Source organism: Octopus sinensis, linkage group LG6 (assembly GCF_006345805.1).
Source record: "Octopus sinensis linkage group LG6, ASM634580v1, whole genome shotgun sequence".
In the NCBI taxonomy this organism is placed as follows: domain Eukaryota; kingdom Metazoa; phylum Mollusca; class Cephalopoda; order Octopoda; family Octopodidae; genus Octopus; species Octopus sinensis.
In genome coordinates, this window is record NC_043002.1 from 37,457,909 (window position 1) to 37,485,285 (window position 27,377).

Here is a 27,377-nt window from a genome sequence, read left to right on the forward strand (position 1 = left end):
TGAAATGTTGCCCTGCTGATGCCTCAAATGCAATGTGGAATCATAGTAAGTGACATAGTCGGGTTGAGCAAATCTCAGCAAGCTCAACAAAATGAATCGATGGATTAAATTATCAGGAACAGAAAATGGTTTTAGTTTTGTGAAATTCTTTCTCTTAGTAGTAAATTACTTCTATTTTTGGAAAGTGCCTATGGTTTGGACATCAACAACATCCAGTTTAATATAAAATTCCAATGTAGCATAGTTCATTAACTGAAGCAAAAATTGATTGAATCAAAACTGGATTTATTCCCTTCATACTCAAGAAATATAATTTCGTAGCTACCATATTACAAAAGCTTTTAACCAAATAAAACTAATACTAATGTATTAGCTTCCCTCATATTCGAGTATTTACAGTCCTATCCATGCTTCTCATATTTAATAATCTGTCACCAGTTTTACATCTTTAAAATACCAACTAAATTAAATGGTTTAAATGATTATGTTGACTATTAACATGAATCTTACATCATTATCCTAACCAAACAGTCAATTATCTTGTTGGATTTGCTGGAAAGGGCAGTACTCATGACCCTTGTAGACGCTCCTAGATTAGTGGAATTAATATCATTAATGCTATTAATGTTCCTTTTCAACCTTTATAAGTCAATGCCTGCAGGAAAGACATTAATAGGAAGGGAATTCCTGAGCACCGATGTTCTGGGAATGAAGAACCATAAATAGACTCTTTATTTGAATATATAACTGGTGTTTCTTTAGGCCAGTCTTTCTCAACCTTTTTACCCTTATGTAACCTTTAAAATAAGTTACATGTCTCAAGGAACCCCTGCTCAATAAAAATTATATACTACTTTCTCATATTTTCTCATACTTTCTCATATTTTTCCATTGTTGTTTATGTGGTAAATATTATATATATATATATGGTTGTTATATTTTGTTTTGATAACTTAATAGGTTAGATAGTATGATGTCTATATTGTAATAACCAATAATATGTTGTGCATGTATAGTAATATTACAATCATGAAATTAGCATTAGCTTATCTCGCTCTTTTTCGTGGAACCCCTAGGAACCTTTTGTGGAACCCTTGTGTTCCAGGGAATCCCGGTTGAGAAATGGTGCTTTAGGCAATCCATGAAAGATTAAAACTTACCATATTTGATGAAAGAAAATAGATTAAACATGAAACTATATTGGATATTAATGTAAATTAATGGTCTAGAATTGTGTACTCAAATCCTTCTAATTCATCAGATTGATAAACCAAGTTCAATAATATACTAGAACTTTGGTAATAACATACTATTAACTGAATGAAGATTACATGAAAGCCTTAAAATATTTTATTCTGAACCATACGGTCTTAATTATAGTATCCTTGACCAATGAGAATATCACAAATATAACTTAAGAGACTTAAAATATATGTAATTTTTGACTGATTTCACAGTAGTTTAAACTGTATGTAATAGTTAAGGGACCACATATAGCTTAAGGGACACGTCATTGTTGATTAACCACCAGAGGTTCAAAGTGTATGCACCTGTTGAATAACTATACAGAGGTTTATGATGTACCTACTTGTTGAGGAAACACTCAAAGGTATAAAGTGTTGAGTGACCAAAAAAGGAGCTTAAGTGGTAATTGAGTAGTCACACAGAGGCTTACAATGTATGTAGTTATTTGAAGACCATATTGAGTCTCAAAGTGTCTGTGGCAGTTGAAAGGCCATGCAATAGATATATGTAGCTGTTGAGTGATCACACATAGAGGCTTAAGTTATATGTAGATGAGGTTAATAGATGACAAATTCAGTTGAGCGTTAGGCAAAATACCTTTCATAATCTTTCATAATCCCATTTCTAATGAAACACACTGCTTATATATTTCAATTAATTTAGAAAATAATTAGGTACTCAGAAGAATTTAGTAAAATATCTCTATTTTGTTTTTATCCTAAAGATGGTGTTTTGAAAATAACTTAAAAGACTCTCAACTAAAATTTATGATGGATTCAATCCTTTAATATTAAGATTTCTTTGTCAAATGTTGTACTTATTCACATTGTTTTGAATTAAGTACACATTATTTTGTAGCTTCAAGATTTCAATGGTGATTTTCTATACATTGAGAATGACATTGTAGGATAGACATGAAAATTTGTATCTGGTCAGTTCTAAGATAAACCAGGTAGATTATTTGGGCTGGATATGGCTGGATTAAATGTTAAAAGGTTGTCTTGTTTATAGAATAAGAGGTAGTCTTGGGCAGCATTGTATACAAAAGCAGTTTGATGATTTGAGTTCAAATGCCACTACCATCCAATTTCCCCACCAGTAATACACTATAATAGATGTAATCAACTATATTTCCTCCAATGTTGTTATCAGTCCAAATATGCTTGATGCATGGTTCAAACTGGAGAACAAGCTACTTCCTGCATTTTGGCATGGAGAATATATCTTGCTTGTTGAAAATTGGTGTGTATATACCTAGACCAGCTTGCAGCACCATCTACCTAGACTGTGAGATGAAAGATTTTGGAGTAGTTATGTAAGTAGATGGTGCTGTGAGCTGATCTAGATGTATACACATCATTTGTCAAGGAGCAAGATATATTCTTCGTGACAAAATACTGAGTAGCTTGTTCCCCAATTCGAACGTGGAGGCACATGGCCTAGTGGTTAGAGCAGTGGACTTGCAGTTGAGGTATCATAGATTCGAATCTCAGACCGGGCGATGTGTATGTTTTTGAGCGAAAACACCTAAGCTCTATGCAGCTCCAGCAGAAGGTAATGGCAAACTTCTGCTGACTCTTTCGCCACAACTTTCTCTCACTCTTTCTTCCTGAATCTAGCAGCTCACCTGCGACGGACCAGTGTCCCATCCAGGTGGGGAACCTATGTGCCAAGGAAAGCGGGAAACCGGCCCTTATGAGCCAGGCATGGCTTGAGAAGGAACAAACAATTCGAACGTGCACCATGCAGATTACAACTGATAACATTGCAATTTCACTTATTACTGCTTATCTCCCCTGACTCCACAACATATTTACTCCATCCCTCCACATGTTACATATTTGTAGCCTCCAGTCTGTGTTTGAATTTATTATATTTACCATAAGTACTATTATCAGTATTATCAGGCGCAGGAGTGGCTGTGTGGTAAGTAGCTTGCTAACCAACCACATGGTTCCGGGTTCAGTCCCACTGCGTGGCATCTTGGGCAAGTGTCTTCTGCTATAGCCCCGGGCCGACCAATGCCTTGTGAGTGGATTTGGTAGACGGAAACTGAAAGAAGCCTGTCGTATATATGTATATATATATGTATGTGTGTGTGTTTGTGTGTCTGTGTCTGTCCCCCTAGCATTGCTTGACAACCGATGCTGGTGTGTTTGCGTCCCCGTCACTTAGCGGTTCGGCAAAAGAGACTGATAGAATAAGTACTGGGCTTACAAAGAATAAGTCCCGGGGTCGATTTGCTCGACTGAAGGCGGTGCTCCAGCATGGCCGCAGTCAAATGACTGAAACAAGTAAAAGAGTAAAAGAGTAAAGAGAGAGTAGATTTTTTCAAAGATTTATAATGATAATTGGTTCAATTTACAAGATAATTATTCAGCTGAGGTATAAATCTGAAATTTGCTTCCCTTTTTCCTATATTTAGAAAGTGAAATAACATCTTCTCTTTCTCTCTGTTTCTCTTGTCTTTCTCACTGTTCAACAGACTTCCTTGCTCCTATATATCTCTTGTTCTATTCTTCCCTATTAAAGGAGATTTGTACAGCTTTTGCATGTAAGGGATGTCTTATTTCAGTTACTCCTAATTATTTTCAAAACCTTTGACTGTTACCTGATACAGCAGTCAGTTTCTATGGGGTGGGGTGGAGTCGGGGAAAGAGTTGCTTATTTTTATTTATTTATATTTTTTTTTGTTTTTGTAAGAGAAACTATCAAGTAAAGAAGATAACAAAAATGTCAACATGTTTATTACTTGTTCTTCTTTGAGGAGAATGAGAGAAAATGTAAGTGTATGGGCGACAGAGAGAGAGAGAGAAGAGAGAGAGAGAGAGAGAGAGAGAGAGAGAGAGAGAGAGAGAAAGAGAGAGAAAGCGAAAGAGAGAGACGGAGAGAGAGAAAGAGAGAGAGAGAAAGAGAGAGAGGGAAAGAGAGAGAGAGAGAAAGAGACAGAAAGGGAAAATTTATGGGTTGGAGAGAAAAGAGAATTTATGGGTGAGAAATAGAGAAAATTTATGGGTAAGTGAGAGAGATGGTTTATGGGAAGAGAGGGAGCATGTATATGAAAGAGAGAGAGAGAGAGAGTGGGTTAGGGAGACAAAAGGAGAACATGAGAGAGAGACAGACAGACAGAATTCTAGTAATACAAATTGAGAGATAAAACATGCCAGGTATCCAAATCTAAAGGTGCCATAACCATTGTTAAAAATAAATTTATACTGAATTTGCAAGTGGGGGTAACTTTAGAGAAGAATTTCTGTTCAAGAAGATAAGAAACCACAATGACATTTTAGTCTACTTCATATGTTACACCCCTGCTCCTAAAATACATACTAATCATATTGCCTTTTACATCCAAAGCAAGAACCCTGACTGATAATATTACTGTAAAGACAATACTGGGCCTTGGTATCAGTTTTCGAAAGAATAAGCAGAACCCAAAGACAGTAAAAGCATGCTGACTTTAACCATTATTCTGTCAGAAGTAATGCTTATTTATTCTCACTGTTTTGTATTAATCATGCATTATTCTTTTATTCTTTTACTTGTTTCTGTCTTTAGACTATGGCCATACTGGAGTACTGCTTAGAAGGGTTTTAGTTGGACAAATCGATCTCCCAGGACTTATTATTTTATGCCTAGCACTTATTCTATCAGTCTCTTTTGCCAAACCGCTATGTTATGTGAATGTAAACATACCAATACCAGTTGTCAAGTGGTGATGGGGTGGGTTGGGTGGACAAATACAGACACAAAGATACACACATTAGATATATATACATATATATATGTATATATATATGTATACACACACACACACACACACACACACACATATAATGTATATATGTATAATGTATGCATGTATGTAGAATCTATGTACGACAGGCTTCTTTCGGTTTCCATCAACCAAATCCACTCACAAGGCTTTGGTCAGTCTGAGGCTACATTAGAAGACACTTGCCCAAGGTGCCATGCAATGGTACTGAACTAAGAACCATGTGGTTGGGAAGCAAGCTTCTTACCACACAGAAATGACAGCACCTATGTTATACCTTTAGATTTTGAAAAGGTAACTTAATTTATATTGTAGGGTTGGTGTGAGAGGCCAGATCTAACCAGTTTGAACATAAAACCAAGAGAATATTTTAGCTGGATATGTCTAGTTTAGATTCTAAAGGCTTCAGACGCTCAAGTTCAAAATGCCTACAGCTTTTTATTTTTTACCTCTATATTTTGCCTCATTAATTCTAAATTCCCATTTTACTGTTTCCTTTCTTAATCTCTGAAATTCTTAGGTTAGCCATAAAGAGGTTTTTGGGGTGGGGCTGATGTGGGGTGGGGGAGCATGGTGTTTTCTCGATCTGGTACACAATTCAGATTCTTTTGCACCAAAATCACCGTAAACTATATTTTCATCCTGTTGAATTCTGGTTATCATCACTGATAGCTTCATAAATAATTAATTTTCTCACCATCCTCTCAATATCCTCATTTTTTTTTTATCCTTATTGCCAACACCACTTTCTTCCACTTAATTATCTTCATCATAATCCTTGCATCATCATCATCATCAGTGACAGTATCTTTCTCATAATTATTTTCACCATCCTCCTCCTCATCATTACCTTCATCATTATCATCCTCATCATCATCATTATCACCATCATCATCGCCATCATCATCACCATCATGATTACCACCACCACCACTGCCATCATCATTGTCATCATCATCCTCATCATCATTGTCACCACAACCACCACCATCACCTTCACCACCACCATTATCGCCATCACCTACATCATCATCATCATTGTTTGTATCAAAATTATTACTCTCATCATCATATTCAAAATTACCACAATCATAATCACGATCATCATTATCTTAACCATCACAATCATCATTATCTTAACCATCACAATCATCATCATCACCAGCACCAACCAACGGCCACCCCCACTTTATTCCTCATCATCACCATCAGCAGTAACATCATTATCACTAACACCTAGACCACCAACTCCACTACCAGCAACGCTACTATCAATGCCAAGGTCATTAAAAACAGCCACCACCCCTCTACTAGTCAACAAGTGAGCCTCTATGTGGTCATTTAAGCTGCTGGAAATAGCAACCAAATCTCCCTGAAGCCACACATTTTAAAGAATGAGACATAACACTGGATAATGCAAGCCTGAGTCTCTTGTGCATAATAGAAAAATGAGAAGATTATCATGTTGGGAATGACTTTGATCATAAGTCTGCTTGATCAAGGTTCAATTTACATTAGATAACTCATAGCCCACCAACTACATATATAGCTGTTTGATTTGCCAGGATTGGCAGCTAAATTTCTACCAAAATCACACCCTACTGTTTTTGGGATACACTTGATAATGTCACCCTAGATATTTATAAAAAAAGACAAAATCGAAAAAGGCCAGGATGGTTAACACAAATGGAATTGCTTTGATTAAAGATCAGCTCAACCTGGGTTATAGCCTGGGGCTAAACAACAGCAAGTCCACCTCTAGCTCTACCGACATCACTATATTCATATGATGTGTGCTATTTTCCTGCTATTAACTTATTAGATAAGAGCTATAAACCTTATTATCATTTTGCATTACTGTTTCAGCTAGTAAAAAATATAAGATAAAACCTGCGTGTGAGTGTGTGTGTGCATGCATACACATGTGTATACACACATGTACATACATATACATACATACATACACACATACATACACACACATACACACACATACATACACACACACATACACACATACATACATACATATTTAACTAAATTCGTTTAAAACTGAGTGCTTTATTGATATCTGCCTGAACTTTTTAATCCCATTTCTTTCTTCTTATATATATATATACATCATGTGTGTGTGTGTGTATGTGCATGTGTGTATATATGTATATATATATTTACTTACACACATACATATGAAAGGAATCAATGATAAAAATATTTCTACTGAATACATTATGAACAATAGAAATCTTGAAATTATAATTAGGTTTTATAAATTCTATTTAAAATACAATCCTGCAAGTTTTAGAAAATGCTTAAGTATGTCAGATCTACAGCAAATATTTCTATTTATTATTATTTTTATGCTGCTATGATTGAAGGTTTATTTTTTTAAAGCTTCTTTAGGGAATATTGTAAAAGGATTTTGCTGAAGCAGTGTTTTATTATTTTGTGTTTTTGTTTTTCCAAGTAAAACTTTGAATATTCTATGCACTTATCATTCAAGCAAATACCTAGTTATATATCTGTGTTTGTGTGTGTGTACATACACACGTGTGAAAATTGTGTGTGTGTCTGTGTGTACACACACACATATACATATGCAGATATGCAGATATATAGATATATACATACATGTGTATGTGTGTGTATATATGTATATATATTAAAATATATATAAAAAATTTTTTTCGTAATGAGATAAATAAACCAAGGCTGTGTAGATTTTAGAACATTTATAGATTTTAGAAATATATATATATGTATGTGTATATATATGTATATATACATACGTAAGGTACAAGGGTAAATATATATATATATATACACATTCACACACACACACACACACACACACACACACCACACACACACACATATATATATACATATATATATATACATATATATATATATACACTCACAGAGACAAGTACATACTCATGCATGTTTGATATATGGATCTATACATATGTATGTGTGCGTCTGTGTGTGTGTGAGTGCGTGTGCATGTGTCTGTGTGAGTGTGTGTGTCTGTATGTTTGTGTGTGCATGTGTGTGTCTGAAATCTCTGTATACCATTGTGTCTGTGTCTGTAATTTTGAAGACACGTTGAATGATAAATAAGTCCCTTACTTGAAAAACTAATAAGGTTTAGCAACAGGGAAGGCATCAGGTTGTACAACAATATCTCTTGCTAATATGGAAAAAAAATGGATATAAAATGAAGAAATGAATAAATGAAATATATATTTAAGAAAACCTTTTAACAATTCTTAAATTTTCCTTTAGTCTCATTCTCTATCAAACTGAAGTACATTTCCACAAAATGAAAAGGAAATATGTTACATCATTGTCTTTGGCAATATCTAACCAATAGGAAGCTTTATAAAATTGAATAATTTTTTGCCTGCTGTATGTTAAAATAGTTTCTTTCCCCTGTGTTCAAGTAACCACCTAATTTACTAGGTTTGTAGTTCTTTTACAATCCTTAAATACTAATTTTTTTTTAAAACTAGGTTTTGTTCATTAAAATTCCAATATGTCAGACAAGCTTCATTTTAACTTCTCAAACTACTTTCACTTTCTCTTTCTCTCTGTCATTGTCTATCTATCTATCTATCTATCTATCTATCTATCTATCTATCTATCTATCTATCTATCTATCTATCTATCTATCTCATTTTCTCATGTAATCTCAATATGGTGTCTTTTCTCTTTCAACTTCCGTAGTCAGTATAAGGAAATAGCAAATGATTTCAGTATTTTCTAGCTTCAGTTCTCAGCAGTCAAGTATAGCAACTCTTGTTGATATCTTGGATTTCTTTCTTTTTTTAAATTTTATTTTATGTTCTTGTCATTGAATGTTCTATAGCATCAATGTTGCTGTTTAGAATGAAAACTACTAAAGATCTAGTTTATTTGCTATTTCCTTATAATGTCTACGGAAGTTGAAAAATGAAGACAGCCAGCCATTTTGAAATTGTAAATTTCTTTCTGAGAGAAAATAAAATAAAATGCAATTAAAAGAAAAGTGCAGAATGAATAAAAAATAGAAATTGAAAGAATTTTTGTTGTTTTTTTCTCCCTTTTTAATGGCAATGGGAGTTAATTACGATTTATTTAGGTTTTATATTGCTTTAACTAATTGTATTTTTTATGTTTTTACATTAAGAATCAGGTTGGATTTTCATCTCAAGGTATCCATTTTCATGTGTGTGTCTGTGTGTGCATGTATATATATGTTTATGCGTGTATGTGCGTATGCATGTGTGTATGTGTGTGTGTATAAATATGTGCTTACGTGTGCATATGTATATATATATATTTATACTAAAATGTGTGTGTATGTAAAATCATGAGATTATTTATAAGATATATAGTTATACTTTTAGAGATATACCATCTTATGTGTAGTTCATTAACAAATTATGATTGTTGGTTATATAATGTAAATTACACAATCAATATGTATTGTCAAATCTTCAGAGAATCTAAATTTCGTATGTAACATTACTACATTGATAAATTATTCACATAAACACACAGACACATACACAGACACACACACACAAATACATGCATATATATATATATACACACACACATATACATATACATACATACATATGTACATACATACATATGTACATACATAGATACTTAGTAGGAATGCTGACAAATCACAAATTCCTTCAGATAGATAGCCCTGCTTAATATATAGAAACTCCAAACCGTGTATGTTGCAAGCTAACGATGCATAAGAAATGCAGCAATATCAGATGAAGGTTAACAGGGAAAATAATCTTTGCATGTGGCAGGTGCACAGGTACAGTAAGCACTAGACATATACAGAAAATAGACTCCCTCAAATGCCAATGGGATACCTAGATAGCTATTGTTATCTAGATGACTAAGTCAACAGTAGAGGGGGATGCTCCGATAGCATAGCTGCTAGAATAAGAATAGGCTAGGCAAAGTTCAGAGAGCTTCTAGCTTTGTTGGCAACAAAGGGCCTCTCTCTTAGAGGGAATGACAAATTGTATGATGCCTGTGTGTGAACAGCCATGTTATATGGCAGTGAAACATGGGCTGTGAGGGCAGATATCATGTGAAGGGTTGAAAGAAATGAATCTAGTATGCTCTGCTGGATATGCAATGTCAGTGTGCATGTACGACTGAGTGTTAGTATTTTGAGAGAAAAATTAGGCATAAGAGGCATCAGATGTGGTGTGCAAGAGAGACGACTGCACCGGTATGGTCATGTGATGCATATGGATGAGGATAGCTGTGTAAAGAAATGCTAATCTTTAACTGTAGAGGGAACCTGAGGAAGAGGTCGGCCCAGGAAGACATGAAATAAAGTGGTGAAGGATGTCCTTTGAATGTGGAACCTCACAGAGGCGATGGCAAGTGATCATGACCTTTGGCAATTTACTGTGCTTGAGAAGACTCATCAAACCAAGTGTGGTTGGTGTTGGTGGCATATAACAGCTTCTGTGTCGGTAACATGTAAAAACACCCATGTCAGTGATTTGTAGAAGGCATCCATTACACTCTTGGAGTGGTTGGCATTAGGAAAGGCATCCAGCCATAGAAACCAAACCAAATTCAGACTGGAACCAGGTGTAGCTCTCAGTTCCAGTTCCAGTCAAGCTATCTAACCCATGCCAGTATGGAAAGCAGACACGTTAAATGATGATGATGATTGAGATATATATATATATAGGCGCAGGCGTGGCTGTGTGGTAAGTAGCTTGTTTACCAACCACATGGTTCCGGGTTCAGTCCCACTGCGTGGCACCTTGGGCAAGTGTCTTCTACTATAGCCTCGGGCCGTCCAAAGCCTTGTGAGTGGATTTGGTAGATGGAAACTGAAAGAAGCCCGTCGTATATATGTATATATATGCGTGTCTATGTTTGTGTGTCTGTGTTTGTCCCCCTAGCATTGCTTGACAGCCGATGCTGGTGTGTTTATGTCCCCGTTACTTAGCAGTTCGGCGAGAGAGACCGATAGAATCAGTACTGGGCTTGCAAAAGAATAAGTCCCGGGTCGAGTTGCTCGATTAAAGGCATGGCCCTCAGTCAAATGCCTGAAACAAGTAAAAGAATATATATATATATATATATATAATATATATATATATATATATATATATACACACACACACATACACACGATGGGATTTTTTTCAGTTTCCATGTACTAAATCCTTTTACAAGCCAGGGGCTATTGTAGAAGAAACTTGCTCAAGGTGCTGTGCATTCTTAGCCACACACAACCCCCCCTCACACACACACACATACACATACACACACACTTCTCTTTATATTATTACTTAGGTGATGTTATGTAGCTTGTATTTATATACTCAATGTATTGCAAACAATTATATTGAGTCAAATCATATTGAGAATCATAACTATATTTCTATGATGACTGACTGCAAATCTATTTGAAATCAGAGGTATATGTTTTTACATATATACCTCTGCAGGACCATTCCATTCATAAAAATTATATAAAGTAAGAATATAAAATAGTAAAAGCAAATTATTTTCAATAATTTTAATGTGCTAACTGAAAATATTAGGTTTATAACATGTACATCTCAGCTTAGAATGCTAAGGGCTTTCATTAACTGAACCAAGCTTTCATTATTCTAATACAAATGAAGAATGGGGAATCTGTTTTAGTAAAGTCTCAATGGCAAATTGACCACTAAATATGTTTAATCTAATACTTCTAACACTATGAGGTATAATTTTTATGATTTGTCACCATATTACACTTGAATTCGTTTTTATTCTACCAATTCTAAATTTCTATGGTCTAATGATGTTGGAATGACCTTGTGGTTAGGGTGTTGCACTTAGAGTTTCAAGATCATGTTTTCGATTTCATGGGTTAGGTGGTACATTATGTTCTTGAGAAAAACACTTCTTTTCATGTTGCTTCAGTTCACTCAGTTGTAAGTGAGTAAATCTGTTATGGACTAGATTCCTTTTCAGGAGGAATTTTGTGATCTTGGTCACTTATGCACCATGGAAACCAAGTAACCAGCCCTATGAGTTCTAGAACTCAAGACAATAATGTAAAAAAACAAAAAAATATGTAAGGTCTTTTCCCACAACGGAAAATATTCCTGGTGGATTATCTCTGTTTAAGCCATTGATTTAAAAAACAATTATTTTTCAATTTGGTTGTTGTATAATCAATTTTACTCTGTTAGAATTATGGAAAGAAGTAACTTTAAAATATTTCTTATTAGAGATAAGATAATTGAAGATATTTGGAAAAGTTGAAAATAATCTGAAAAAGCAACTATAAATGCATTAGCAGTTGAAATATGCCGGAGAGATGACTAAATTGAATGGCAATATCATGTGAATGGATCATTTCTGGGTAAAAAAAGATATTTGTAATTGGTGATGGAACCTGCAATGGAAGTAGACCATAAAAGACCGGAGAATAGTTTAGATCAAATCTAAAAATGTTTCCTTGGAGATGCGATGATAAAAAAATTGAAGTACTCTGTGATGTTGAATTATAAATACATTCATTCCATGACAGCTAACTACAAATAAATAAATAAATAAATGAAATATAAGTGTCAGAATTGGAATGATGGGGAAAACAGTTTTTCTTCAATTTTACTCATTTCTTTTTATAATGTGTAAGAGCGAATGTGAGGGTGGTCGCTGCTGGCAAATTGTAAATGTATTGAGCAAAATTTCTGTGGTATTTATTTTAGCTTGTTTCTTTGTTTAAATCTTAGGAAGGTGAGCCATCTAGAGTTGATAAAAAATACTGGTGTCAATCAAGTGCTGGGATCAATTTAAACAACTACAAATTAGGCACTCGTGCCTTAAAGCAGTTGGGTGTTGCCTTCAGCTACATTCTGACAACTGCAATGATACTGGTGCCAACATAGATGGCATGAAATGGGAAAAACACACTACATGGAAACTACTGGGTTTCTGAGCACCCTTATCCATTTCTTGCATCTTGGAGAGAAACATTTCATTATTGTTCTACAACATTTTGCCTACATAGACTGAAGCAAGACTTTCCATATGCAGACCCATGGTTTTCCAAGACTCACAGATGCCAAACAAGAAGAGTGTAAATTTATATGTGTGTATATATGTGTCTGCGCATGTTTGTGTGGGTGGATACATTTATGCATTTCTGTCTGATTGTCTGTTAAAATAGCAGATGTTCTCACCAAAACATCAAATTATAGTATCAAGGAAGGGCACTACTTATGTGAGTGAGTAACTAGAACATTCATCTACATATTAGTCAGGTATTATATTAACTAATTTATTCTTAATGACATAACCGATCCCTTGGTAGCATGCTATTAAAAAGATATATATAAAACAACTGGTGATAGGAACACATGAAATAGAATATGCTTTAGCTGTACTGTCTGAATATGAGTGGAGAGAAAAGTGAAAGAATATAAGAAAATGATAAGCTAAAAGTTTTGTTGTAGGGGTAGTACAATACAATGGGACTTTGAAGTGTACCATTGTTAGATTATAAATTACCTCTTTTCTTTATGCTTTTGTCATGACTCATATTTTAATGAACCGATCAGCTTATCTGAATTTATGTGAAATATACAGAAATGATTAAAAGAAATGTAGAAATATTTTTTAACTATGTTGATTAGACGCTGGGTGCAGAATCTGAGGTTAATAGACACAAAAAACGAAAATGAAAAAAAGATTTTCTTCTTTTACAAACATCATAAATGATTGTAAATAACCATTTGTGCAAACAAGTGAGATCATAGATACCCATCTTTTATGGAAATGAAAATAAAGCACTAGCAAGTTCAAAGTTTGAAATCCATATTTGTGAAACACAAAAAATTGATTGAGATGCAAGATAGATGGAAACCATTACACCAAACTCCAGCATTAAGATAGAAAAATAACTGAAATATTTTACACCTTTATTGATTAATCATTACCGACTCACTTTTACTAATTCTGAATAACATTTCTACTAGTGATGTGTTCAGTTGTATCATTGATAGTTCTCAGTCAACACACTTTGATCAAATAACTTTTTTTTTTATCATACCATGCATTTGTGAACAATAACAGTGTTCATTACAAGGTTGCAACAGGCCAATCACTGGTTCATTGCATTATGTAGGGACATGTTTCAGGATGTCTTTTAGCAATAAATTTAATTTAGAATTCAGGCCCACACACTTAATTACTCTCCATCACTAAAAGATTTCATTGAAGTGTACATAGAATTTGTCATTTCTTATTGATATTACATAATTTCATTTATTTATTTTTTTCATATCAGTTGATGCTACAAAATATTCCAAAGATTGTCGAACTGTTATCAGACTCAATTTCTGACCAGTATTCTATCGAAAATTCTGTCCATCTGAATAGGGTTTATAAGATTACACTGTGTCACTTATTTTTAATGCTTCAATATCACTTTAAATGTTCTTCTATATGAATAAATGGAATATGCACAAGTCCATCGAAGAATATTACTGTAGCAGGCTACTGGCTCTGTGGCTGAAGAGTTAATTTCACAACCACGTAGCTCTCACTTTGATTCTACTGTATGATACCTTGGTTAAGTTTTTTTTCTCTCATAGCTCAGTTTGGTGAAAATCTTGCAAGAAATTACTGTCTTCAAGGTAAAGTTACCTTCTTGAGTTATGCTGACTCATAAAGGCCAGTTTCCTGGTTTCCTAGTTTCTATGGCTTATAAATTCCTCACCTGGATAGGACACTGGTCTATTACAGGATTACTCTTTTTTGCCAGCTGAGTGGACTGGAGCAACATGAAATGAAGTGTTTTGCTCAAGAACACAATGTGTTGCCCAGTCCAGGAATCAAAACCACAATCTTACAATCAAGAGTCCAACTCCCTAACCACTATGCCACACATTTCTATTAATCTTGTAAGAGGAAATTAGCTGACAGAAACTGTGTGGAAGCCTGTTATGGGCATATGCATATATATATATATATTATATATATATATATATATATATATATAATATATATATATATATATATATATATATATATATGTATGTATGTATGTCTGTCTGGAGACAGAAATACTGGATGTAATACCTTGTTGTTTTGTTGTTTGTTCCTTCTGGAGCCATGTCTCGCTCATAAGGGCCAGTTTCCAGTTTCCTTGGTGTATAGGTTCCCCACCTGGACAGGATGCCGGTCCGTCACAGGTGAGCTGCAAGATGCAAGATGCAGGAGGAAAGAGTGAGAGAAAGTTGTGGCGAAAGAGTCAGCAGAAGTTCACCATTACCTTCTGCTGGATCCACGTGGAGCTTAGGTGTTTCACTCATAAACACACACATTGCCCGGTCTGAGATTCGAACCCATGATCCCTCGACTGCGAGTCCACTGCTCTAACCTCTAGGCCATGTGCGTCCACTGGACGTAATACCTAGTAGATGATAAATCAATGGATGTGCAATTCCCCAAACCTGAAGCAAATATCTAGAAGGAAATTCCAAAATAATATCTGCCTCATTGCGAACCTGGAGTTCTTGTGCTCACTTGTTTTTAGACTGTTTGGCTTTATAGGTGAGAGTCTTAGCAGTGTTGTGCAAGCTGTTATTGACTAAGAATTTTAGTATGGGCATTGCTGACATCCTTTCTCTTTAACAACTAGGATAAGATAATTTGTCAGTGATGGTCATACTTATCTATGAGTTGACAGTCACGACATATGTATCATTTTCCTCATCCTCACCATCATCATCATCCTTTAACGTTCATTTTCCAAGCTGGTATGAGTTGGACAGTTTGACCAGAGCTGGCAAGCAGGACAGCTGTACCAGCTTCCAGTCCGATTTGACTTGGTTTCTATGACTGGATGCCCTTCCTAAAGCCAACCACTTTACAGTGTCTTTCTGTCTGTCTGTCTGCCTGCCTGCCTGCCTGCCTGCCTGCATGTATGTATGTATGCATGCATGCATGTAGGTATGCATGTATTATAAGTGTGTGTATGTATATGTTTCAGTGATGCATATTAACAAAAGATAATTATACTAACAAAAGGAAGCTTTAGGAAGAAAGCACCTTGAGACACAATGAATAACAGACTATCTCTTGTCACAGTTGCCTTCAAAAGATGCAATGAACCAGTGATTGTGTCCATTAGAAACCTGTAATCAACAATACTCTTGTTCACTAATTATTATATAACATAAATAAATAAATGTAAAGAAGTAGGTTGATAACTGTGTGAATCTGAACATGTGTAACCTGAATATTAGGAATGTTATTAAATGCAGGTGTGGCAGTGAGGTAAGACGTTTGTTTCCTCACCACAGGGGTCCCATTGCACCTTGAGCAAATGGCTTCTGTTATAAATTCAGTCCAATGAAAGCCTCATTAGTGGATTTGGTTGATGGACTTATTTTTTTGCTAGCCTAGTACTTATTCTATTGGCCTCTTTTGCCAAACTGCTAAGTTACAGGGGATGTAAACACACCAGCATTGGTTGTCAAGCAATGGTGGTGGGGACATACACAGACACAAATACACAGACGCGCGCACGCACACACACACACACACACACACACACACACACACACAATGGATTTCTTTATCAAATACACTCACAAGGCTTTGGTCAGCCTGAGGCAATAGCAGAGGACACTTACCCAAGGTGCCATGCAATGGAACTGAAACTGGAACCATGTGGTTGGGAAGCACAATTCTTACCACATAGCCACCCCTGTGCCTATGTATGTATGTATATATATATATATATACATAAATACATACATATATATATATAAATACATACATATATACATGTATAATCATATATACATACGTGTGTGTGTGTCTTTATGTCTGTGTTTGCGCCCCCTCCCCCTCACTGATTGACAACTGTTGTTGGTGTGTTTATATCCCTGTAACTTAACAGCTCAACAAAAGAGACTGATAATATAATGTATCAAGCTTAAAAGAAATAAGTACATGGGTTGATTCATTCACCTAAAATACTTCAAACGGTGCTCCAGCATGGCTGCAGTTTACTGACTGAAGCTAGTAAGAGATAGAAGATAACTGCAAAGAAGTAGGTTAATAACTGCGTAAATCAGAACTCATGTAACCTGAATATTAAGAATACTCTCAAAGCTCCACACGAGCAAAACCATTATAATATTGCAACAAAATCTATATCACCATATATGGAACATCTATAGCAAACTGTATTTTTGAAACTTAAAGAGTATATCCTAATGGAAAGGTTAAGTAATGCTTAGATAAGTAATATGGTTATATGAATAGAGCTGAAACTAACAGAGACTATTTGGAAAACACCAAAAAGTATGTATTAAAAGTTGATGATATATGAATGTGTGCCTTCCATTATAAATGAATTGATGTGCAGATGTATATTATATTTTATATGCCTATTTCCTTACATTACCCCATATACAAGCTTTTGTAACATTAAAACATTTCACAAAATAGAGATATTTGTTTGAATTATTTATACAAACTGACCAAATATTCAAAGAGTCTACATTATTGGATTACAATTTTTATTAAACAACATTTACTGGGTAAAAAAATAACTAGTGTAAGTTGCTAGATATAAATAAATTGTTTTAACTAAATGGAATTGTTATTATATAATATACATTTCTACATTCCTGTAAATCAAAAGTAGCTAATGTAATGTTTATAGAGAATTATGGCTATCTAAAAGTTTGTTCTCTTTTTATTTCTGAATTGGAGAGAAATTTAACAGAATAGAAACAGACAAAAAATTCAGAAAAATACCAAAGTTAAAAAACAGAAAATAACAGAATTCTTATCCAATTAGCTATAGTGATGGGGAAGTTTATTCAAAACGATAGATAAATAACTTAACTTAAAAGGAGAAAGGCATGTCAGGAACTTTTGGTTAGAAATCTTCCATGGCCGTATGGTTAAAAAGTTTGTTTTGCAACCACACATTGTGGGTTCAGTTCCACTGCACAATACCTTGGGCGAGAGTCTTCTTATAGTCTCATAAATTTAGTAGATAGATACTGTATATGTATTTGTGTGTGTGTGTGTGCATGTGTTTGAATCTTTGAACTTGTGTTTGTTCACTCACTGTTACTTGACAACGAGTGTTGGTTTGTTTACGTCACCATATCTTAGATATTCAGCAAAAGAAAGTGATGGAAAAAGTATCAGTCTTAAAAGTAATACCAAGGTCAATTTGTGTCCCAGCATGGTCATAGTTCAATGACTGAAAGAGTAAAATGTAAAAAAAAAAAAAATCACATAACGGAAATCATAACCAGCAATGTCAGTTTTAAGCCATTAACATTTCTTTGATCGCAGTTTAACCTATTCCTAACATTTTTATATTCTCCATTCATGTACAAATAAATCTATTTCTGTTGAAGTAATAACCCTTACTACTATAGGCACAGACCCGAAATTTTGGAGGAGGGGACTAGTCAATTACAACTGGTATTTATTTTATCACTCCCGAAAGGATAAACGGTAAAGTCGACCCCCAGTGGAATTTGAACTCAGAGCATGAAGACAAATGAAATGCCACTAGGCATTTCACCCAGCATGCTAATGATCCTGCTAGTTAATCACCTTCTGTTGAAGTAATAATGGATACTGATCTTCATCAGTGTTGCATTCTATGAGGATAAGATTATTTATTTCCAGGACATCAAGATCTTCAAATTAGAATTCTGAAAACTCCTCTCAAAGTTATGCTTTTGGGATTTACAACTGAATAAGTATTATTAGGTCACTGGCAATTCTGAACAACTGCAGAAAAAAAAAATCTTCCAAGATGAGAAAATGAAACAGGAGGTAGTGATGCAGAAAGGTAAGAGCAATGATTGTACATTTATTGTAAGTACATTATTATCTGATGTTATAAAGAACCTGATATCAGAGGTTATTGTTACTTAATGCAACTCCCTGACAATGGTAAGTTTATGATTAAAGACATTAAGTAAACAATGACTTGTCTGAAGTGAAAATGAGTACATTTATTCTTTGTAATAGAATGTTCTGTCAATATATTGGACAAAGGAACAGATTCTTGAAGAAGACAAAAAAGTATACAGTGTGCAGGTTTCTGAGGGAGACATTTACATGGAAACTAAGAAACTATAATAGATTAAAACACAATACACACTCATGCAGACACAAACACATGTACATACATGCACACACATGCACACATACACACATGCATGCACGTGTGTACACACACACAAGCACTCACAGATACATGCAGTCACACACACACACACACATACACACATGCATGCACGTGTGCACACACACTCACACACAAGTGCTCATACACAGATACATGCAGACACACACTTGTATACAACCACATGCACTACCCACACATATACACCACACACTCACACGCTTATATATATCATCATTTTCATCATCATCATTTTATATTTGTTTTTTTTTTCTATACTGGTATGGATTGGATGAGTCACCACACTTCAAGTCAATTTTTATTTTGGAATTACAATAAAGGTTGAAAGCCACTGACTGCAGATATGGCAAGGTGATAAGAATGACAAGAGATAAGAGAGGGTGTTAAAGATAAGGATTTGGCAGTCCTAAGATGTGTTTCAGGGAGATATAGAATGGGGCGATCAGTGGAGAATAAAGTGGGAAGGAATGATTTTGAGAATGAAGGATGGATTTTGAGAAGTGATTACAGTAAGATGGCAAAGGGGAAGGTGACTGGTCACTTAAACATGGATAAAATATCTTCCCTTACATCATTATAGCAGCTAAGAAGTGACATAGTTAGCAGAGTGAAGAGATAGGGGTTAGGGAAGATGAGAGGTGGAGAAGGCTTCACAGGGATAGAATGGCAGCTTTTAGGATCATGCTGTCAATTTACTGTGTCTTCTTGCACACAACAAACCACCAATCATCTCAGGTCTTCATCATCTCCATTAGTTTCAAAATCTTGAGATCAGTTTTTGCTATTTTGTCCTATCTCTTCCTGAATCTCCTTCGTCCACAAGTTCCATCCACTTTTAGTGATTGGCTCTTCATATGGATTGCATGGCCATACCAGCAGTCTTCTCTCTTGCACACTACACCTCATTCTTTATATGCCCAGTCTTTTTCTCAACACACTTAAACTTTGTTGTACATGCATGCTAAAATTGTGCATCTAACAGAGCATAGTAGCTTCATTCTTTTCTAGCCCTCACATGTCTTCTGCATTTGGAGCTTACATCTCACTACCATTTAGCATTGCTAATTGTACACAGGCATCATACAATCTGTCTGTTATTCTTAAACAAGACCTTTTGTTGCCAACAGAAATAACAGCATTTTGAACTTTCTCCATCCTTTCTGAACATCTACTTCCACTCCTAATTACATCACCTAAGAAACGGAAACTATCTATTACCTTTAGAGAACCTCCTAACATTTGAGAAAAATCTGTTTCCATGTGTCCTTAATATTTATTGTTCTTGCATATCTGCCACATACAAAGACTACTTTCTGTGTTAAGCTTCTGTGATTTCACTGCATATTTTGTGTAGCCATAGTTTACACTGGGTACACTATAGAATTTCTATCTACATATTTTCTATATATTGAGCAGAACCATTATCCTGAAGGTAGTAGAGTCCTATCTATTTTGCTGCTAATTAGAACTTTGGTCTTTGCTAAGTTAACTTTAAAGGCTTTGATTCCTGCTTTTGCTTCCACACTTGTAAACTTTACAAATTCTATGATCATACAGTAGATCCCAAGGTCAACTGATCTTAAATTCCTCTGCTATGACTAGGAGGAACTGAGAACTGAGCACTGGTGAACCCCTACCTGTACACTAAATTCATTGCTGTACTCATTACTACTCTCTCACTTTACTGAGAACACCCCTGTTCATCACTTATATGGCTGTCACAAGCCATTCATCTACCCCAAAGCCAGCGATCCTGTTGAAAGCTTTCTCCAGGTCACTGAATACCATTTACTTTTGGCTAAATGCTTATCTCATAGTTGTTTTACTAGAAAGAGAGTATCAGAAGAATTTCTCCCTGGCAAAAAGCCAAATTGCATCTCACCTAATGTAATTCTCTTCCTAAATAATTGATTAGGCTAAAACTTTTTCAATAACTTTCATGACCTGGTCCAGCAATTTGATACCTCTGTAATTAACTCTGTCCAAAGCATCTCCTTTACCCTTGTAAAAGTTGACTATAATAATATTATGCCAGTTGTCGAGTATAACAGCTTTCTATACGACCTGATTAACCATGTAGGTGGCTAGCAGCATCCTACTCTGGCAGATAGTGATGATTCCTGATGGACCGGAGGCTTTCCCTGCCTTCATATCCTTAATTGCATTATCTGTTGTACTACTGTTAGTCAGAACAGCTGTTCCCTCTGTTGAGTCTATGTTGGGAAGACTCCCTTTCTCCCATTCATTCTCCACATTTAATAGCCTTTCATTGTAGCACTTACGTGCCTCTTTCTTTTTGATATTACTAGGTGCAAGTATACTATTATCCAGCCATACACACTTGCTGCTTACAATATCTCACTTCTCGATGATACACTGTCTTGCAATCCAGATCACCTCATGCTTCTGATCCTCATGTAGAAGAACATTGGCAAACTTCTTCGTTCTCTAGTTTAAATGAAGCATTGTGGAACATCAATATGGTATTGAAGGTGATAACGATTTGGATAAGGAATTAACTATCAAACGATAGCAATAACAAAGATATTGGAAAGTTGCTTCAGAAATACTTAATTAGTCCTGATATTTTGAGCTAGAAACTCCTTTACAAAAGCTTCAAAGAATAAGAGAGAGTGATTAACTACAGGTGTTGGTGTGTCAAATTCTTGTGTGTAATATTCAAATTACCACCTTTACCCGTGTGAAGTCAGAACATACAGATATATAATTACCTACTGCAAACATTTTATCTGACCAAATTCTAAATTCCTTCTGATCAAATTTCTTCTCTCAGTTTCTTCTGACCAAAATAGTGCTTGGCAGGAAGTGGAGAAATTGTCATAGTACAAAGATCTTGAAGTTGAAATGAGCAGAATATGAGGCATGAAACTAAACACAATACCAATAAATACTAGGGCCCAAGTTATAAAAAAATATGAACAAAACATAAATAACATAACCAAGGCTCATAATATTATACTCAATCCAAAAGATATTCCTGTTAGTTGCAGCCCATGTCCTACACAAGACACTTCCAAGTCAACAGCACAAACCAAACTATGTACTATTTGTACATGACTCAACAACCACTCAATAAAATAGCCCTACTGGACACATATGTATTGAATCAATCCCAAACAGTATAATACAACATATGCTTCTCATAAGCACCATACAAATAAAGTAACATTGAAACATTCTCTCATACAACCAATAGCTGAAATCTATTTAGGTGCAGATATGGCTGTATGGTCCTTACTTCCCAACCATGTGTGCAAGAAGAAATGTCACAGAGAATTTAGAATGCCATGCTAACAATTCTGCCAGCTCTCTGCCTTATTAACAATAATCACAACAACTACAATAATAATAATAACCTTTTCTGCTAAAGGCACAACGCCTGAAATTTTAGAGGAGGGGGCTAGTTGATTACATCGACCCCAGTGCACAACCGGTACTTAATTTATCAACCCTGAAATGATGAAAGGCAAAGTTGACCTTGGCAGAATTTGAACTCAGATTGTAAAAATGGACAAAATGCTGCTAAGTACTTCACCTGGTGTGCAAATGATTCTGCCAGCTCATCGCCTTAATAATAATAATAATAATAATAATAATAATAATAATGTTTTAAAATTTTGGCACAGGCTGGCAACTTCTGATTTCATCTTCCCCAGTATTTGATCGGTACATATTTTATTGATCCTGAAAGGATGAAAGGCAATTTGACTTCGGCAGAATTTGAGTTCAGAATGCAAAGACAGACAAAATGCCATTTTATCATGCATGCTAACAGTTCCACTAGCTCTCAGCCTTTACAACACCAACAACAATGATAATAGCCAGATATTGTCAAAAAGCACCAGAAGAGGAGTGCTCCATAATATCCCAATCTATAATAATTCTCTATAAGAAATAGAGAAATAATCAAATATAAAGATTTGGAAGGAGAAGGAACCATAATGTGGGGACTGAAAACGTAAAACAAAAGTCTCCCTATAATAATAGGTGTCTTGAGAATATTTAAAGAAGATACAGACCAAAACATAAGCAAGGACTTACAAAAATTCATAACGTATAGAAAAATTACCAGTGACTGTGAATATATTTCAGAGAATAATTTCAGTACAATAAGACACAAAATGAAGCTCTGCACAGATCCAAGGCATTCAAACAACATTTGGTAGGACATTGAAGGTGTGCAATGAAAATAATAATAATAATTAATAATGGTTTCAAATTTTTCCACAAGGCCAGAAATTCCAGGGTTAGTTGATTACATCGACCCCCGTGTTCAACTGTTATTTTATCAACTCCCAAAAGAATGAAAAGCAAGGCTAAACATAGAGAGGACAAACAAGGACAGAGAAAGGGATTAAGTTGATTACATTGACCCACTCCATAACTGGTACTTATTTAATCGATTCTGAAAAGTTCAAAGGCAAAGTCGACCTCGATGGAATTTGAACTCAGAACATAACAGCAGATAAAATAATGTTAAGCATTTCACCTGGCATGCTAACGATTCTGCCAGTTTGCCACCCTAAGTAAGTTAGCCTTGGCAGAATTTGAATTCAGAACATAAGGGTGAGCAAAATGCTGCTGAGTATTTTGCCTGGCTCAGTAACGATTGACTTCCAATCTTGGTACAGAACAATCAGTTTTTGAGGAGGCAGAGAGACAATTACATCGACCCCTGTACTTGATTAGTTCTTACTTTATTGACCCTGAAAGGATAAAAAGCGAAGTTGGCCTCAACAGAATTTGAACACAGATTGCAAAGAATCAGAAGATATGCCACTAAGCATTTTGTCTGAATCACTAACAATTCTACCAGCTCACCTTTTTAATAGTAATGATGATAATAATAATAATAATAATAATAATAATAATAATGATGATGATGATGATGATGATGGTAATGATGATGGAAGCTAAGATTATAGTGGATTGAATTATCCATAATTTATAACTAGTTCTTATTTTATTGATCCTCACATGAGTAAGAATCAAAGAAAAGCAGTTGAAACCTAGTTAAGGCCAAAACTGAAATATGAAATGTGTAGGGAACTAGATAAAAATTATTAATAGCCAAACACATGAAGGATATATATAGTTCAAGGTAGTGTAGAAAGAATATAAAAGAAATCATCGTAGAGTAATGGGGGAAAGATGCGCTAGGAAGTTAGCAGGAAATATAATTTCTGAAATAAGTTCTACCATCAAAAGCAAGAAACAACTAAATAAATAAATAAATAAATAAATAAATAAATAAATAAATAAATGATGTTTTGGATTTTTTTTTTTGTACAAAACAAAATGGTCATATTATAGAGAGGTTCAGAGACCAGATGAGATCAAATTAAAATTAAAAAAAAAAAAAACAGCAAAAAACATGACTTGCTAAAGCAATTTTTTTTCATCTGGATACTTTTACTAACATCAAATGCTCTGATGTAATGTAAAAATAGATGAATAACTAAATAATAATAGAAATAAAAGTAAGATATATTGAAAGGTTAGGAAATATGATTTTTTTTTTTCAAAATAATTAAAAGTTTTACTATCAAAAGAAAGACGCAATTAAATAAACATCCTTAATGAGACCTTCAGAGGTTTCTCAATACAAAATGAATATGTAACATGGATGCTGAGACAGGGGAATAGAAGCACCATAAAAGAGACATAAAGATAACTTGCTCCACCAAGCAAAGTGTACTTTTTTTTCATCTGGATTCTTTTTCCAGCATTAAATAATACTCCAGAATGCAAAAATAGTACAAGGCATCAGGCAAACTGACCAGAGAGATAAATGTACAATGCTGTATATATAATACATTGCTTTCAGCAAATAACCCAGTCATTTACATATATTTGTATGCATAAGTAGATATGGTATATTGCTTATAGCAAATAACTCTCTAGTTTATCCCCTTCAGCTATTCAAAAAACAACAATTATTTTTGGAGTTATATTTACTGATTTTAAGACCAGACAAAAACTGCATAAAACTGTAGAAATTTCAGTAAATATTGTAATTTAATAGAGAAAAACAAATATTTTTTGATATATGGTTAAAAATATATATAAAAAATTTTTTCTGAAGATAAATATTAAAGTATTAAAACAAAAAATTTTAAATGATATCTAAAATGAAAAATAAATAGTAACCAAATTTCTAAGCTTAATCAAATCCCTGAAGGTTTGAACAAATATTTTTTCTATTAAATTATAAATAAGTTCAGCTTATTTTGATAAACCCTTTAATTATCCAAATTCCCAGTCACGAATTACAATTTCCCAAATGAAATTGAACAATATATATTCAGAAGTAATTAAAGAAATATAATATTATCTTATATTATTACATTATCTTAATTTGTTTTTTTCTGTTATGAGTAACGATTTCTTAAATTGTTTGTCTATGAAATCTGACTTTCTAGACATTCCCTGGTGATACCATTTGAAAATACACAATCAGAACATGATAGCTCATCATCCTAATATGTTGTTGACTATGGTTTGACATTCAGCACCATCATGCCCATCGATCTGTCAGGCTGAATAAACACATTTTCCTACTTATTCTGAACACTTAAAATATCAGAGGTCTATATCAGAGGTCACAGTAGTGGCTGTGTGGTAAGTAGCTTGCTAACCAACCACATGGTTCCGGGTTCAGTCCCACTGCGTGGCATCTTGGGCAAATGTCTTCTGCTATTGCCCCGGGCCGACCAATGCCTTGTGAGTGGATTTGGTAGACGGAAACTGAAAGAAGCCTGTCGTATATATGTATATATATATGTGTGTGTGTTTGTGTGTCTGTGTTTGTCCCCCTAGCATTGCTTGACAACCGATGCTGGTGTGTTTACGCCCCGTCACTTAGTGGTACGGCAAAAGAGACCGATAAAATAAGTACTGGGCTTACAAAGAATAAGTCCCGGGGTCGATTTGCTCGACTAAAGGCGGTGCTCCAGCATGGCCGCAGTCAAATGACTGAAACAAGTAAAAGAGTAAAAGAGTAAAAGAGTATGCAATGGAGTCTCTACATTGATGACTGTATCCTTGTGCACAGCTCCAGCGGCATATAGTTTGCTTTCCAAATAATAATAATAATATTGATAATAATAATAATAATACTAATAATAATACTACTATTACTAATAATAATAATAATAAATGCCCTAATGCAGTACCAGGCAGTGGCTCTCATGGCTTCTGATCTTAACTGATTGGAAGTGTTATCACGTACATTGTTTTGTCTTGGTATAAAAGACGGGCTACAGCAAATATTCTGCTCAATACCACAGATTAGCTTGTCAGTTGTTTGACCTTAGCCAGTTGAGCATGTCCCTTAGTGGCTGACGATATGTGCATCTCTGATCTCGAGCAGAAGTATTGGGAGAGCATCATAGCCATGTGTTGAGAGGGATTATTTGGGCTTTGAATAATTCACCTCTGGAAACATGGGTGTTTTGTTCAAAATCCTTAAACAACCCTTATTCAGGGACCTTTTGAGCGGGATGGGTTACTCGACCAGAAGAAAATTCTAACTGGGCCCCACCTGCAAGGTCATGTGCTGTTTTATTTTACCCCAGTGCCACTTTGATGGCATGCACTGCTCTCTCTCACTCAAAAATAATAATAAGTAAATAAATAAATAAAATGAAATACAACGAAAACTCTACTGAATTACACTAAAGAAAGAAAAAAAAAATTTTTTCTAAGCAAAACAAACTGACGGACTTTTATATTCACTCTATTCCCACAAAACAAACAATATATTCTTGATGTAAATAACTAGCAGTAACCACAATTTCTGTGTTGTCTTCACTGAGTCACAAGTTTTAAAAAAATACGAAAAGAAATAAAAAAGAAAAATTCTTACACATTAACCTGAACATAATGCCCTTGTTAAACACTTTACAAAAAATAAACTACCAAGAATTATACAAAGAAGACAAAGATATAAAACATATGTACCTTCCATCTAAATCACAGCTCTTACAATTTACTTACATGACTAATAGTTCTCTGACAATAACAACAAAAACAACAACTTCTGCTCCCTTTCTTATAGGTGGTGAATTAGCTGAATTCTTAGAGCAGTTTAGCAAA